Source organism: Ailuropoda melanoleuca, chromosome 14, assembly GCF_002007445.2.
Source record: "Ailuropoda melanoleuca isolate Jingjing chromosome 14, ASM200744v2, whole genome shotgun sequence".
NCBI classification, from domain to species: domain Eukaryota; kingdom Metazoa; phylum Chordata; class Mammalia; order Carnivora; family Ursidae; genus Ailuropoda; species Ailuropoda melanoleuca.
This window is the reverse complement of record NC_048231.1, coordinates 80,500,005-80,514,466: the sequence shown is the minus strand read 5'-3', so window position 1 is coordinate 80,514,466 and position 14,462 is coordinate 80,500,005.

Below are 14,462 nucleotides of genomic sequence, written 5' to 3'. Positions count from 1 at the left end.
CTGCTCTGCAGCACGTGCTAACACATCACATAAAGAAATCCTTGACCACAGTGGACACAGAGAGCCAGGATGCTTCATGAAAACTCTGCTTTGCTACCGAAAAAGCCAACGGAAACCAACCAAGAGTGTGAGACTATCCCCCCGCCAACTAAGTACCACTGTCTGTGGGCGAGGGGGATGGCATGGTGGTGGTGGCGTGGAGTGGGGGTACGCCCGTCTCTGCCTGCAAGAGACGCCCATTCAGGGAAATGCAACCAAATGTGAGATATTTTCTCCCGAGGAGGGTCAGAAGCATTACAGTAGAATAGGAACGACGGGGCCGAAATCGTGAGCGAAGGTGTCTGTGTGTGTGCTGACCTTGGCATCCTGGGGCTCTGGGGACGGTGGGTTCGAAGAAGGAGTCTGGGCTTTGCAGCCAGACACACTTGGTTTCAGTGCCCGCCCCACCACCTGCTACTGAGTGTCCTTGGTGTGATTGCTTGCTCTCTCATCTGTTACTTGGGGCTCAAAGTGCCTGCTTGATCAGGTCCGGTAAGAGAGCTAAACATTGAACCCCTAGTGGGGTACCTGACGTTCACCCCTGGGAAGCTGATGACCTGACACCCTCACTACTGGCATCTTCATTTTTCCAAGTTCTTTCGATCTCATGACACCTGTAGCCCCTTCTCTGGGCTCTTGTAGTGACACCTCCGAGAGCGCCGGGTCCTGACGCCTTTATTTTACACAGGGGGAAGCTGAGCCAGGAAGAGGAAGTCATGAGCCTGGATCACAGAGCTCCTGGCAGAGTATCTGGTTCCCATGCCGCCAGACAGATTTCGAGAGCAATCCTCCTAAAGATTCATGGCAAAAGTAAAATAGTACCTGTGCTTACTGGTGTCCAGATTAAAATCCAGAATGGCAGTGGAGTCCCTGTTACCTAATGGCAGGTAATCTTGGAAGGGTCTTAATGCGTATTTATACTGTATCCACCCAGGTGACCGACCACCCACTCCTTATTTATCAGACCACCGTCTAGGATTCTGCAAAGTTGCCTGAACTCAAAAGCTCTAAAGACAGGAGCTCTGCTCCTTCGGGTAGGGGAAGAGGATCAGAGAGGGGTATGCCCAGACATAGACACCGTGACCCTGGGATCACGACCCAAGCCCTTGTGTTCCCACCATCGATCAACGCACAAACACCAATGAGACGTCACATCTGCATGCTACATCATAATTTTTAAGGCTCTTCTGAGGACGTGACATCAGTCGATCCCAAGTGCCCCTCGTGGCAGGTGGAACCAGGTGCTCTTTGGGGGTTTATCGTTGCTAAAAGCCTGCATGGAGAGGTTAAGTGACCAGTACAAGGTCAGAAAGCCCGACGGTGGCAGAGACATGATTGGGACCTGGGATTAGACCCAAGAGCCTTGAGTTGCTGCTGGGCACACAGCCCTTCCGAACAGAACAGCTGCAGGAGAGCCCTGGTCTGGCCTTTCAGCTTCATGCCTCCAGGCCAGCTACCCCAGGCCGACCGCCTGCCGACGGTTCATTCCAAGGGCCAGGCCACAGCAGGCAGGATGCTGGCCTCCTGACTAGGGCCCGAGCAGGTCACTGACCAGGAGCCTACCTGTGAGGTGCCGAAAGCTGGGCGCCATCGCGGGGGTCAGAAGGGAACGCCACTGGGGTTGCCCAAGAAGGGCAATCCTGAGCCTCCATGTGTCCTGAGCATCAAGGAACCTTAACCAGAGGCAGAGTGGAGTGGTGATGAGAAGTGAGGAGGCTGAGCCCGACTGCTGGGCTTGAATTCTTCTCTGCCACCTACTCGCTGTGAGACCTCAGGCAAGTCACCTACCGTCCTGTGTCCCTGTCTATAAAAGGGAGCTCATAACAGCCGGCATGGTAAACCACTGACGGGAGGGTTAATTGTATTAATACTTGCCAAATGCTTAGGACGGTACCTGGTATGTAATAAGTGGTTTATAAATGTTTATTAAATACAGTCCAGACCAGAGGCACCTGGGTGGCTCAGTCGGTTGGGCGGCTGACTCTTGATTTTGGCTCAGCTCATGATCTCAGAGTCCTGAGATCAAGTCCCATATCAGGCTCCCTTCACAGCGGGGAGTCTGCTTGGGATTCTCTCTCTTCCTCTCCCTCTGCTCCTCCCCAATCACGTGCACGCACTCTCTCTCTAAAGTAAGTAAATACATCTTTAATACATACATACATACATAGTGCCAGACCCTCTATGGGCCAGACACTGTCCTGGTATCACGGTTAAATGGAGGAGCAGGACACACCATGTCCTTGGGGAGCCACTGGCCCAAGTGTATCTGAATAGGGTGGCCATGACCTCCAATGACTGTTGACGTCACAGTTTGGCCATGACAACTGCTTTATCAGCAGGGTGTTCAAGAACTGGTGGGATGAATGAGGGCCAAACAACGTTCATGCCAAGGGTTAGAAGTGGCAGTGTTGGGAGCGAGGAAGGGGAGGATAGGGTTCCTGCTTGGGGATGTTCGGGAAAGAGCCCCAGATGGGCCCGGGAGTCTCTTTCTCTGCCTCCCTGGACACAGCAGCCCCCAGGCGCTGTGGCCATCGGGGCCCTGAAAGTGGCCAGTCCCAGTGAAATGTGCTGTAAGATTTTGAACCAAAACAGAAAGTATGCAAACTCTCTCATTAATAATTTTCCATATTCATTCCATGGTGACATGATAGTATTTTAGATATGTTGAGTTACATGTGCTATCAAAATTCGGGTCACTTTTTTTCATTTCTTGCAATGTGGCTACTAGAAAATGTTCAATTGTGTCTGCAGTTGTAGTTGCGGCTCCCGTCGTGTTTCTGTGAGAAGGCACTGCTGTGTTTGGCCAGCTGCACGTCCGCAGATGAGCGCACCGAGTGTCCCCTAGGACAGCCTCTGGGAGAAGGCAAGGGCCGATCTGGGGCTCAGGGAGACGCTCTTTCCNTCAGGGAGATGCTCTTTCCTCTGTCTGCAGAGCCAGCACAGTCCCATCCTTAGTGGATGTCATTTTAGATTCATTGACTTATTGGTGAAATGTGACCCGGCCACAGGATGCGAGAGAGGCAGGTAGGCAACCAGACCTAGGAACAGACCCACCTAGGTTCAGAGGAGGCCTTGAATTGGCAGCTCATTGACCATCCATCTGGGCCTTTCCGTGTCTCAGACTTGCCCCCGCCTTGAACCAAACCCTTTGGAGGGCCAAGCTGACTTAGGTCCGATGCCTCTATTGTCGAATGCTGTCTCAAGAAGTGTTTGGTCCCGCTGGCCTCCAGCCAGCCCCCAGCTTCCCCGGGGGCCACATCCCCACGCCATTCACGGAAGGAAGTTTGGGAAAAGTTGGTCTCTGCAAATGGCTGTCGGTGGAGGGAGAGACAGGGCTCAGGAAGGCTGGGCTGGGGGCCGCCCTGGAAAGCCAAGACTAATTCCACAGTCTAGCCACTCCGTCAAACGTTTAGTGTATCCGGGTGATTGTTCCCTGGTAGGCCACGACGGTCTATCAGCTGGGCCTTTTGTCATGTTAACTGCAGCCGATCAATGGATTGAGGTCAGGACTTCTGATGTAGGTGCAAGCTTAGAGGGAAAAAAGTCTCCAAGATTCATTTTTTCTCGTCTGGTAACACTCCGGTCACTTATTTTTTCTCAGTTAGCCTCTGCCGCTCTAAAGTGGGTATTGATCAGTGCTTTAATGCAAAGCTGTCAAATTAATTTTGCAGACCTGGGATATGACTGGCCTAAAATTGCTCCTGCATCTGTTCTCTGCAGCAAGCCTATGAATTTTAATCACGGCCAGAATGGGTTGGTGGCTTTTTTGTTAGAAACTTGAATAGGAAAGGTTTAAACTGTAAATGCCAGGGAATGATGCTGTTTTGTTCTTTTCAGAAACTCATGTGGTGGAGGTCAAAGAAATTATTATGTCGGTGTATTCTTGGCAGATGCTGTGGGAAGCCTTGTGGGCGGCCTTTCTGCAGAGCTGCAGTGGGGAGCCTCGGGCCGCCCTCTGCAAACACACAGGGCGTCCGGAGCCAGGGAGCCACGGCTGGAGGCCGGTGCGCAGTGCCCGGCCTGCAGGGCGTGGCCCCTGTTTTCCTGTGATCCAACGCTCTTCTCCTCCTGGGGTGAAGGAAGCTGCGGCTGGGGGGGGGGCGGGGGGCGGCGCNTTGATTTGAAGATTCGGCTTCCGGACCGGGCTCTGCCTCACCTTCCCCGTGCAACCTCAGGGGAGGCAGGGTGCCTGTTTCTGAGAGTCCGGTGATCAGCTAAAAAGCGCATCTAAGGTACAGAACGGTCCCGTGGAACGCCTCTCCCAGGGAGGGGCTGTCCGGCCGGAATCCCCCTGCGCTGCGGAGGCCCAGGCTCTGGCACAGAGCTCTGCCAGGGTGGGGGGCCTCTCTCCAGGACACCAGCAGCCTGTCTGCCACAGCCACCCCCCTGTGCCCTGGTGGCAGGCCCCTCCACACTTCCAAATCTGGGAGCGGAGCCCAGGCTGTGACACCCCCACCGTCATCCCCACTCCTGGCTGCCCCCGATGCTGTCCTCGCGTGACTCTGCTGCTCCTACCCCCTTGGCACTTCCCTGATCGGACCACGGAGGGAAAGATGCTAGCGGCACTTCGGCTTCCCTGGGAAGGGGGTGGCATGTCCTCCACAAGGATCCAGGGGCTCCATCCCCTCCCGTCTGGTGGCAGCCCACCAGCCCACAGTCTCGCCCTGCTCCCTGCAGAGAATCAGCCCTGCCCATACTGGCCGTCCCGGCGCATCGCCATCATCTTCTCATCCAGTCCTTGCTTTGTGCCGAGCTCTATCCTCAGTGTCCATATACCACGCAAGGGCAGTACTATTACCGTCCTTAGGGTATGTGCTGTTGGAGGAGGCTGAGGCCCGGAGAGGAGAGCTAAACCACCCAAGCTGCGCAGCAAACAAGTGGTAAACCTAGATGGTCTGGCTCGACAGCCCCTCTCTGAACCCCCTTTGAGCTCTGTCTGTCTCCGCCCACGTGCAACGAAGCCGGCGATGTGGAGTCCCCTTGCTGGCTCTCTGACGGCGCTGTGCTAGTCGTACCTCCCACTTAAGCTCCAAGCCCCTCCAGGGTAGAACGCCCTGTCCTTCTTGAATATTCAAACAGATAAGTAAGCTGAAGGACCCCGTGGTCCCAGAGACCAGGCCAGCAAAACATTCGGGACCACATCGGCGGGAATCTGATTGAGTCAGCCGGACAGAGTAAAGGCGGGGAGGTGAGAGAGAGAGAGACTCATTTCATTTCGTGGGAGCATATGGGCACTCTCCAGCTGTCAGGTGGGTCCCCTGCTCCCTGGAGTAAAGAGCTGGAGGGTCTAGAAGGCACGAAGCCCAGAGCGGGGCTCAAACCCCCAGGTCAGGGAACTGGCTCACAGAGAGCTCACAGGAGGGCCTGTGAGACAGCAGCGTTCACATGCCTGTTCCCCTGGCGATGCCAGCCTGTCAGGGGCACACAGAGAAGCAGGCACCCCAGTATCTGTTGGGTAAAAGGACACCTGTCCCTGCCCTAGTGACCCCTCCCCCCAGGAGCTGGTCCCTGAAGAGGGAAGGGGCCTGTGTCGCCTACTAGAGCCTGGACAGCCTCCCCTCCCCCACCCACCCATCGTCAGTGCTCCAAATAATACGCAGGGGGGTCGGGGATCCAGTCAGACTGCCCTGGGGAGAGGCAGAGATGCAATCCAAACTCAGCCTGAACTTTCACTTTAAACTGGACAGTTTTCATCACTGCAAGTGATCAGAAGTGTATTGAATCAAAGTTGTCATTGAGGAAGGGAGGTGGGAGAAGAAGCACAGTGGCTTGGAAGCCAAGGGTAGAGAAAGTAAGCCGTCACATGCTGATGCCCCGCGGAGCGGCAGTCCCCCGCGCCCTGGCTCATGTCATACAGCAGGTAGCACGTACACATTGCGGGTACTCACCCTGCTCAGAACCTTGTTTTGGGTTAAGCAGAAGGGAAGACAGCTTCTCCCCAAGCAGCCCCTGACTTCAGGCCAGGGGGCCCCGCCCTCGCCCTAGAGCCCCCGTGGAAAGAAGGGCCTTCGCTGCTTGAGGACCTATGAGGTGGCCTCGTGGTCTTCAGGGCCAGGCAGACAAAGGGAGCTGGCTGGGTATCACTGACCATTCAGCGGAGCTCTGCGAGAGCATGAGTTCAGGACTGCTGGGTTAATGATGACCGAAATCTTCAGGGATACCTGATCCGGGGACTTAGTCACCACTGTGACTCTCTCCCTCCATCCCTTGGCTCTGCCCGTTGACCTCCTTCCTGTGGCCCTACACAGTGGCAGACATGTGACTATGGGCTCACCCTCCCTCACCCCCCAAAAAGAGTTTCTCGGTCTCGCATACAGTTTTTAAATGCTGAGAAAGGCCCCTGATGTCCAGGTTGGGTCACCAGCCCTTCCCTTGGACGAGTCACTAGGGTTCTGTGATTAGCTCAGCCTGGATCGTAGGCCCCTCATTGGAAGGGCGGAGGGAGCAGGTAGCCCCGGGGAAGTCAATTCCAATTTGAGTGTTTTGCAAGGATTCGTTGATTATTTGTGGCTGTGCGTAACTTTGTGCTGAGTTTATCAAGTTATCTCGAGGGAACTGATCTCTTACCTGCCGAGCATGCCGTCTCCAACCCAGCCTCCCGGGGGAGAACGGGCTCTGGTGAGCAGGCCCCTGCTTCCTTCCCCAGCGGCCTCGATGCTAAGCAGGAAGCCCGACGCAGGGGAGGCCCTCCAGGAATGAGTCTTGAATGAAGGTCTGGCTGATGAATGAATGACCATGAATGGGAGGAGAGAAGAGGAAGAGCCATTAGACACACACACACACCCAGAGCTCACCTAACCACAGCGCTTCCTGCCCTCCCACCTCCGCTAAAAGCTTTGTGCCTGTAATATCAGGTTGGGGCTCCTCAGTCCCCGAGGGGAGGGGAGAGGGCTCGCTGCTCTGTGGTCTGCAGGAAAAGACACGGGCTAGGGATCAGGGGATCCGTCCAGCCATTAATTACCTGTGCGACCTTGGGCGAGCCACAGAACCTGTCTTCCCTTCAGTTCCATCGTCCATCAAATGGGACTGTGCTTATCATCCCACCACAGGGCTTAGGAGAACCGACAGTAGCAGAAAGTTAACAGCACTTAGAAAGATTGCAAAGAAAAGTGCAGGGTGGGAGAGAGGAGGTAGGATGACCGCGGGCCTGCATCACGGGGACCACTTGAAGCTAGGTGTGAGCGACGGTGTAGCAGGGGAGAGGTCCAGGTCCTCCGCATAGAGAAGCTCACACTTGCAAAGAAAATTCCCCAACAGTCCTGAGGCCCTGCCACGTGCCCGGCCTCGAGAGGCAAAGATTGAGAAGGCCAAGAAACCATGCTCCCTGCCCTTAAGAGAAGATACACATCCATTAAGCAGTTAGCTTCTTAGAAAGGGCTCAAGGACAGTGAGGCAGTAGTGAGACTTCTCTGGTTCCTGGTGGACAGTTGGCTGTAGGGGTGGCAGTGAGGGAAGCTGGTGCCAGGGGTAAGAAAGGAGGCCAGTGAAGAGGGGAAGACAGGCCACTCAGGACGTGTTGATTGGGGCCTGTGTTCGTTTTGTATCGCTGCCGTGACTGGCAACCACAAACTTGGTGATAAACAATATATATTTACCATCGTAGGGGCGCCTGGGTGGCTCAGTTAAGCGTCTGACTCTTGATTTCAGCTCAGAGTCATGAGATCGAGCCCCAAGTTGGGCTCTGTGCTCAGAGCAGAGTCTGTTTGAGGTTCTCTCTCTCCCTCCCCCTGCTCTCTCTCTCTCTCTCTCTGTAAATAAATAAATAAATACAATCTTTTTAAAAAAATGTATCATCTTCAAGTTCTGTAGGTTAGAAATAGTTCTCCCAGGGCTAAAATCAAGATGTTGGCAGGGCTGCATTCCTCTGCAGAGGTCCTGGGGAGAATCCATTTCCTTGCCTTTTCGGGCTTCCGGAGGCTGCTATCCAGACCTTGCACGTAGTTCCCTACATTACAGAACCAACAACAGGGCCTCGGATCCTTTCCATACAGTCACCTCTCGCTCTGACCACAGCCTGGAAAGGTCCTCCCTTTTAAGGACTCACATGACTGCATTGGGTCCACCCAGATCATCCAGGGTAATCTCCCCATCCCAAGGTCCTCAGCCTTAATCGTAATAATGGAGTCCCTTTTGCCTGTAAGGTAACGTATTTGCAGACTCCGGGGAGTAGAGTGCAGGCATCTTTGGGGCCCAGTATTCTGTGTACCATGAGGTGGAACCACTAGGATTCCCTGATGGACTTGACTCGGGTATGAGGGAAAGAAATGAACTCCCGGTGGCTTCTGGACTTCTCAGCAGAGACCTGAATGAGTGGTGGAGCCATTGCTCGAGACAGCAAGCCCCTGGAAGGAGCAGGGTGGGGGGATCAACAGTTCCCTTCGAGATGTACTGCGTTTGGAGCTGGTACAACAGGAGTCATGGGAGTCCGCACGGGCGGGCGTGGTTGGGATGGCCTCACGCCACAGCCCGGGGTGGAGGGCATAAGCAGAGGCTGGGCCGAGAGCAGGCTCATGTGAGTCATGGCACATGCTTCCTGGGTGTGACAGATAAGTATTGTCCCCCTCACCGTCTCCAGGCACCAGAAGTACAAATACCTTCATAAGTAAAAGATGTTCCAGAAGGGAAGGGAAGGCAGCTGGAGAAGTGGCCGGACAGACAGGTTGGGTTCTGATTCACAGGGCCTTTCGTGCCAGGCTCTGGGTGGTGGACCTGCTGCAGGGATGAGGGGCAGCCATCACAGGGCCTCAGGAGGGTGAATGTCACAACACAGGGAAAGGACATGGGAACACGTGACATATAAAAGCCCTTAAACAGGCACCAACAGGGCCGAATGTGGGCGCACACAGAGAAGATGTGGCAGGGGGCCCACGAGGACACGCGTGGCCGCTCCTGCCCAGCCAGGGAAGTCCTGCCCGGGGCCTGCCCCTGCCCGGCTGCACCTGCCGTGGGGCCCTGCTGCTGAAGGGCTGTGCCTGGGCACGGCATGGTGGGGGAGGTGTGGAATGAAGCGGGAGGCGTCTCTTCCTCTTTCTGAACGGCCGCTCTTAAATCAAACAATTCAATCCAGGTGGAAGAGAGTTGGCAGCTGGGAGGGCAGAAGAAGAAGCAGACGATAAAAAAAAAAATCAATAACTCTTCCCCATAAAATAAATTGAGATTTGTGGAATTCACTTCCACTTGACATCAAAGATGCCGATTTGGTGAATTCGTTTAAGGCCAAATTGAAAACGTATCGTTTTAATCCAGGTCCCCAAGCTGCCCCAGGCTTCGTGGCAAGGGCCCTGGGGACTGGGTTTACGGCAGCTCCGGATGCTTATTTGGGGCCGATTGGTATCCAAGGCTGGACAGACGCTGTGTTCAGGGTGGCAGAAGAGGCCTGATAAGGCTCCCCCTCACCCCAGTGCCGGGGCCCCTCCAGCTAGGACATCCCGAGGGACCGCTCACGTGGTCATGTTTGGCCACCAGAGAAGTGACTCTAAGGCAGAGGCAAGGCTGGCGGGAGCCCTGGGCTCATTGCACGCAGTCCTTGGGACCCGCTGGGGCTTAGCCTTGCCTCCTATGTGTGAGCAGCAGGTCATGATGGAGCCCACAGCCTCTGGGTGCCCCCAGCCTTCCCTTGGAGCATGAGCAGGGGTGAGTGGTGGCAGGGAGGGTGAGGGCACAGAGCCGCTGAAAGCTGAGAAACACAGTAAACACAAGACAAGCAGGACAACGTGAATCTCCTTTGCTCTCAGCTCAAAGAAAAGAGGACAGGTCTAAAAGACATCAGGTCTGGGGCCAGAACTCAACTTCGCCAAGGTTAAGCATCAGCCCTTCCCCTAGTAGAGGACTGTTCTGGAAGTTTCCCTCTGCCTGGAGCCCGGATGCAAAGGCAGGAGCGTCTGCAGGCTGGCAGGTTAGGAGGAAGCTGGCTCTGTGGCAGAGGAAAGGCAAGGCTGGGGGAGGCTGGGGCCAGGACACCTCAAAGGCAGGCACCGGGCCAGGTGGGCAGGCAGTGAGGTCCAACAGCATAGACTGTTGCTCACCAAAGAAGAATCTCAGGTGGACACGTCCAAGTGCAAATCCCAGCTGCATGACTTCAGGTGACTTCACCACTCTTTGCTTCCGTTTCTTTTTCTATAGAAATGAGAAACTGGTTTGTAAAAAACTTGTCTTATCATCGTGGCTAGCCAGGCAAATCTAAAGCCCTCAGCATGATGCTTGGCAGACCCTTGACACTCAAGGCATGTTACTATTTCGATGACGACAATGACCAGTAGGGGGCCTTAAGGAAGCTCTTGAGCCCTGGTCTCTGCATCCTGCTCTGTCAGGTTTCACAGTCCCCGCTGGCCTGCACCTGTCTCGTCCTTCTCCCCCGAGGGACCGCACAGCCGAGCCAGGCTCCCAGTCTCACAGCAGCTCACTGGCCCTATACCTCCCACCCTGGGGCAGAGACATGTGGGCATCTGGAAGGGCCCTGCGGGAGTCAGCCCAAAAAGAGGCCCAGGAGGGGTGACACCGGCTAAAGCAAGCCCAAATCCATGGCCACATCTGCCCCAGAGCCAACTCGGGCTGGCTGGGCCCAGGCTTTGGGCTTTGGGGCCCAAGCTTGATTTGACCTCCTCAAATTGAATGTTCACTGTAGCCTAGATTTGCAAAGCAATTTGTTAATGCTCCTGTGCAGGGGCTGTTTTCTCCAGGGTTTTAAAGAAAAAACTCATTTCAATGTAAAATTCACGGCACCAAATTGAAATGTATTCTGAGCGGAGTGAGCGGTGGAGAATTTCCAGGCCCCGCCATCCACACACGTCACGTTGTAATTACACCTTCCTTTGTGCACCAGCTGCAGGCCTGGCGAGCCAAACCGAAGATAATGCTGACCGTTTTGAGAAGAGAAAGGACTTTTGTGCCTGTTCCCTTTCAGAGAGAGGTCTCCCAAGATGAAGGGAGAGAGGGACACCTGAATCAATCCATCAAGGGGAACAAAACCATTAGTATCTTCAGCCTCCTTAGCCAAGATTGGCTCCACTCAACAGTTTCAGGCGCTTCACTCCCATTTCTTCAAATGCATTTGAGGAAAGAAAAACCGAAGTGTATTCTTTCTCGCACATCTTGATTCGTTTTGCTCAAAGATGATCCCCGGCATCCCCCCGCTTTGACACACACACACGAGGTGCCCACCACAAATGTGAGTACCCAACACGCATGCTCACACGTGCACACATACACATATACACTCGTGCATTCGTGTTTACCCACACCACCCAGACCCACACACTTCATGAGCTTAATTACACATGCGCGTGCACGCACACACACACACTTCCATGTGTCTGAAAAACCATACTAACAGAACTTTAATTGGATTATGGTTCCTCAAACAAAGAAACTTGGAGAAGGCCTGGTTTACATGATAGAGGGAATTCTTGTTAATTTTCTTCAGTATGATCATGGTATCGTAATTAAGCAGGAGAGTGTCCTCGTTCTTCGGAGAAACAGTCTAAGGTATTTAGAGATAATGTGTCAACATGTCGGGGACTTGCTTTCAAATGATCTGAGAGAGAGGGAGGGAAAATAAATACAGCAACTTGCTAACTGTCATTGAATCAGGATGCAGGACAGAGAGGTATTCATTGTCCTATTCTTTCAATGTTTCGTGTGTTTGAAATTTTTCCTAATTTAAAATTACGGAAAAAGAGATCCATGGATAAGCTTCCACATTGCATCTAGTTGTCAGTTTCCTTCAACTGTGTGCTTCCTATCCCGTCATCTGGGTATGCTGATTGCACAAGGACCTCAAATACTGATAACCTTACCCAGATCCAACTTTGCAAGCAGGCATTAGGGACTGTTGTGGTGCCTGTAGAAGGGAGAGGATCTGAAAGGGTAGGGAAGAAAGAGAACGGAAGCCTTTCTCGGGTTGGGTGGAAATTCGCAATTGTCTTACCTTACTCTTGGTGAACAGGTCTTCATTCCCTTGTGGTAAGTGTTTAATGTAGGGGTCATAGCTTCAATCCCTCAGACCAGTGAGCATCACCAATTACTACGAGTACATAGATCTGTAGGGCGTGGACGCAACTTTGTAGGTAAAAGGAAGGTTTGTGAATGATGTTTGGCAATTGAGCCGGAGACAACAGGTGGGCTAATTTTCAGAGAGTTGGGAGCGGTGGACATTCTGCCCCAGCCCCTTCCCTTCTAGTCGGAGGCAACTGTCAGCTGCCGTTTGTGGAGGAAACACACACAATGAAACCCACCATTTGTTCCCTTATTAGAATCTCCATGATGCCGCTTTAGTCCCTTCCCAGCCATTAGCAATAATAATAGCTAACGACTATGGAAGTCTCATTAAAAACAATAAGGCCAGACCACGCTGTCGTTCCCAAGGTCAGATCAGATAACCTCCCTCTGTCGTGCCCGGCAGGAGAATTCTGTGCTCCTGTTCTGTGGGGGCATGGAGAAGTTGCTCTGCTTACCTTCCCGGGTTCCTTCCTACCCTCTGCCTTCTCCCGGCAAGCGGCTTCTTCTACCGCCGTGTGACTCAGGGCACACCTTGACTGGTCTAAGCTAGTTCTAGGAATTACATTCCCTTTGGTTAGAAGCTGGGTTGGGCACGAGTGTAGGATCCCCTCATCAGGCCATGAGCCATGCCTAGGGACTTCTGAGGACGGTTCCGTCACTGATAAACACAGGCACCTGCAGACAGAGATGGCCCCCGAGGCTTCCCTGGACACTGTCAGGAAGTGATGGCCTGAACTGCAACCTAGTGCCTCTTAGAAATTATCCAAAATGATTTATCCATCTCATGTCCTCTTTGGAATGGGGTGGGGGTATAAATGTATAAGTGGGATGGAAGGAAGGAAGGAAAGAAGGAAGGAAGGAAGGAAGGAAGGAAGGAAGGAAGGAAGGAAGGAAGGAAGGAAGGAAAAATGTTCTAATGAAATATTATTTCTTCTATAGAGGCTCCCATGATAACCCCTATGGGCAAGGCCCCATCTCTGCTTCCTCGGAAATTATCATCAGGTCCCGGGAGGAGAAGGACAACTTTTGTAGTTTACATTTTTAAAAAATTAGGTTTAAGAGTAACCCTCAAATGAAATTATATTACACTATGATGCCTTTGCTGTCAAATCACACACCCCTAGACATTCCAAGGCGGCCCTCCCCCTGGACAGCCGCTGGTCTAGAGCCCTGTGCAGCCACCTGCAGAGGCCAGGTGAGGGCAGGCAACCCCGGCGCCGGGTTCGTGTTGCTCCTTCAGTGTTTGCCTTAATTGCTTACATTGTTAACTGAGGATTATAAACAGCGAAATGCCATATTGTGCCGGCTTCCTTTGTATCTTTGGGACCAAGGTTAATTGTGTTTGTGAGTTGCTCCTAACATCCTTTGATAGTTGAGAGGTGTTCATTATGTTTAGAGTCCTTAATTAAATGAACCAAATGTTAGGATTGAAAACAAAGTTCACAAAGCCTCACGGTCTATGGAGAACTGAGTGTCTCATGAATTCCACAGAAGGACCCTTTTAGGTGGGAAATATGGTTGCACAAAGCTGGGAAACAGGAAAAGACTGGAAAACTTGGGACCAAGAATTTGAGGTACAACCTGGAAGTCGGAGGTGAGCCCCAGATGGCTGTGGGTTCTCTGGGCAGATCGCTGTGCTGGCCACGGCCATCGGACACAGCTCAGGACCACGTGGGTTCCGTTTCCAGCTTCTCCTCTTCAATCCACTTTGCCAGTGGGCAGACCCTCCAAACTCCTGTTCACCACATCATTTCCCTGCCTAGAAAGCTTTACTTCGTCCACTCCATGAAAATGTGCTGGACGTGGTGTTTTGAGGGTACAAAGATGAAAAGGTGTGTTTCCCAACCCTTCTGGAACTTTCTTTGAAGAAGGCACAGGGAGCATGAACAAAAATAGCATCTATGTACTGTAATGCAGGTACGCAAGTAGCAAAGGGCTAACAGGGGCCACACACATACCAGAACGGGCCTCACGGGGCCTCAGTCTCCATATCTGCAAAATGGTAATAGTAATAGAACCTTCCTGAAAAGGCTGTAGTGAGGATTAAATTCATTAGTGCACGTGGAGGGCGTTGAGCGGGGCCTGGCACAGACAGAGCACTGTAGAAATGGTTGCTTCCCTTATTACTGCGTCTGGCTAAGGCAAGGAGTCGTGTGGGGTTTGTGGTTAAGTGGGGAAAGGAAAGCTGGTTGCCGAAAGGTGTCTAGACTCCTTAGCTCAGGGTCCAAATCTCGTATTCACCGTCTCTGTCACCCCGTGTAGACACAGGTCACGACCAGGCAGGTCCACCTATGCACTGCCCCCCAAACTCACCAGCGGCACTCCCTCCTCTGTGCAGGGACGCAGGGCCTCCCTTTCTCAGGGAAGGCCCCTCTCATGAGCCCTGGTTGAGCTGCCTGACTCAGTGGGAAACCCCCGCTCTGGAC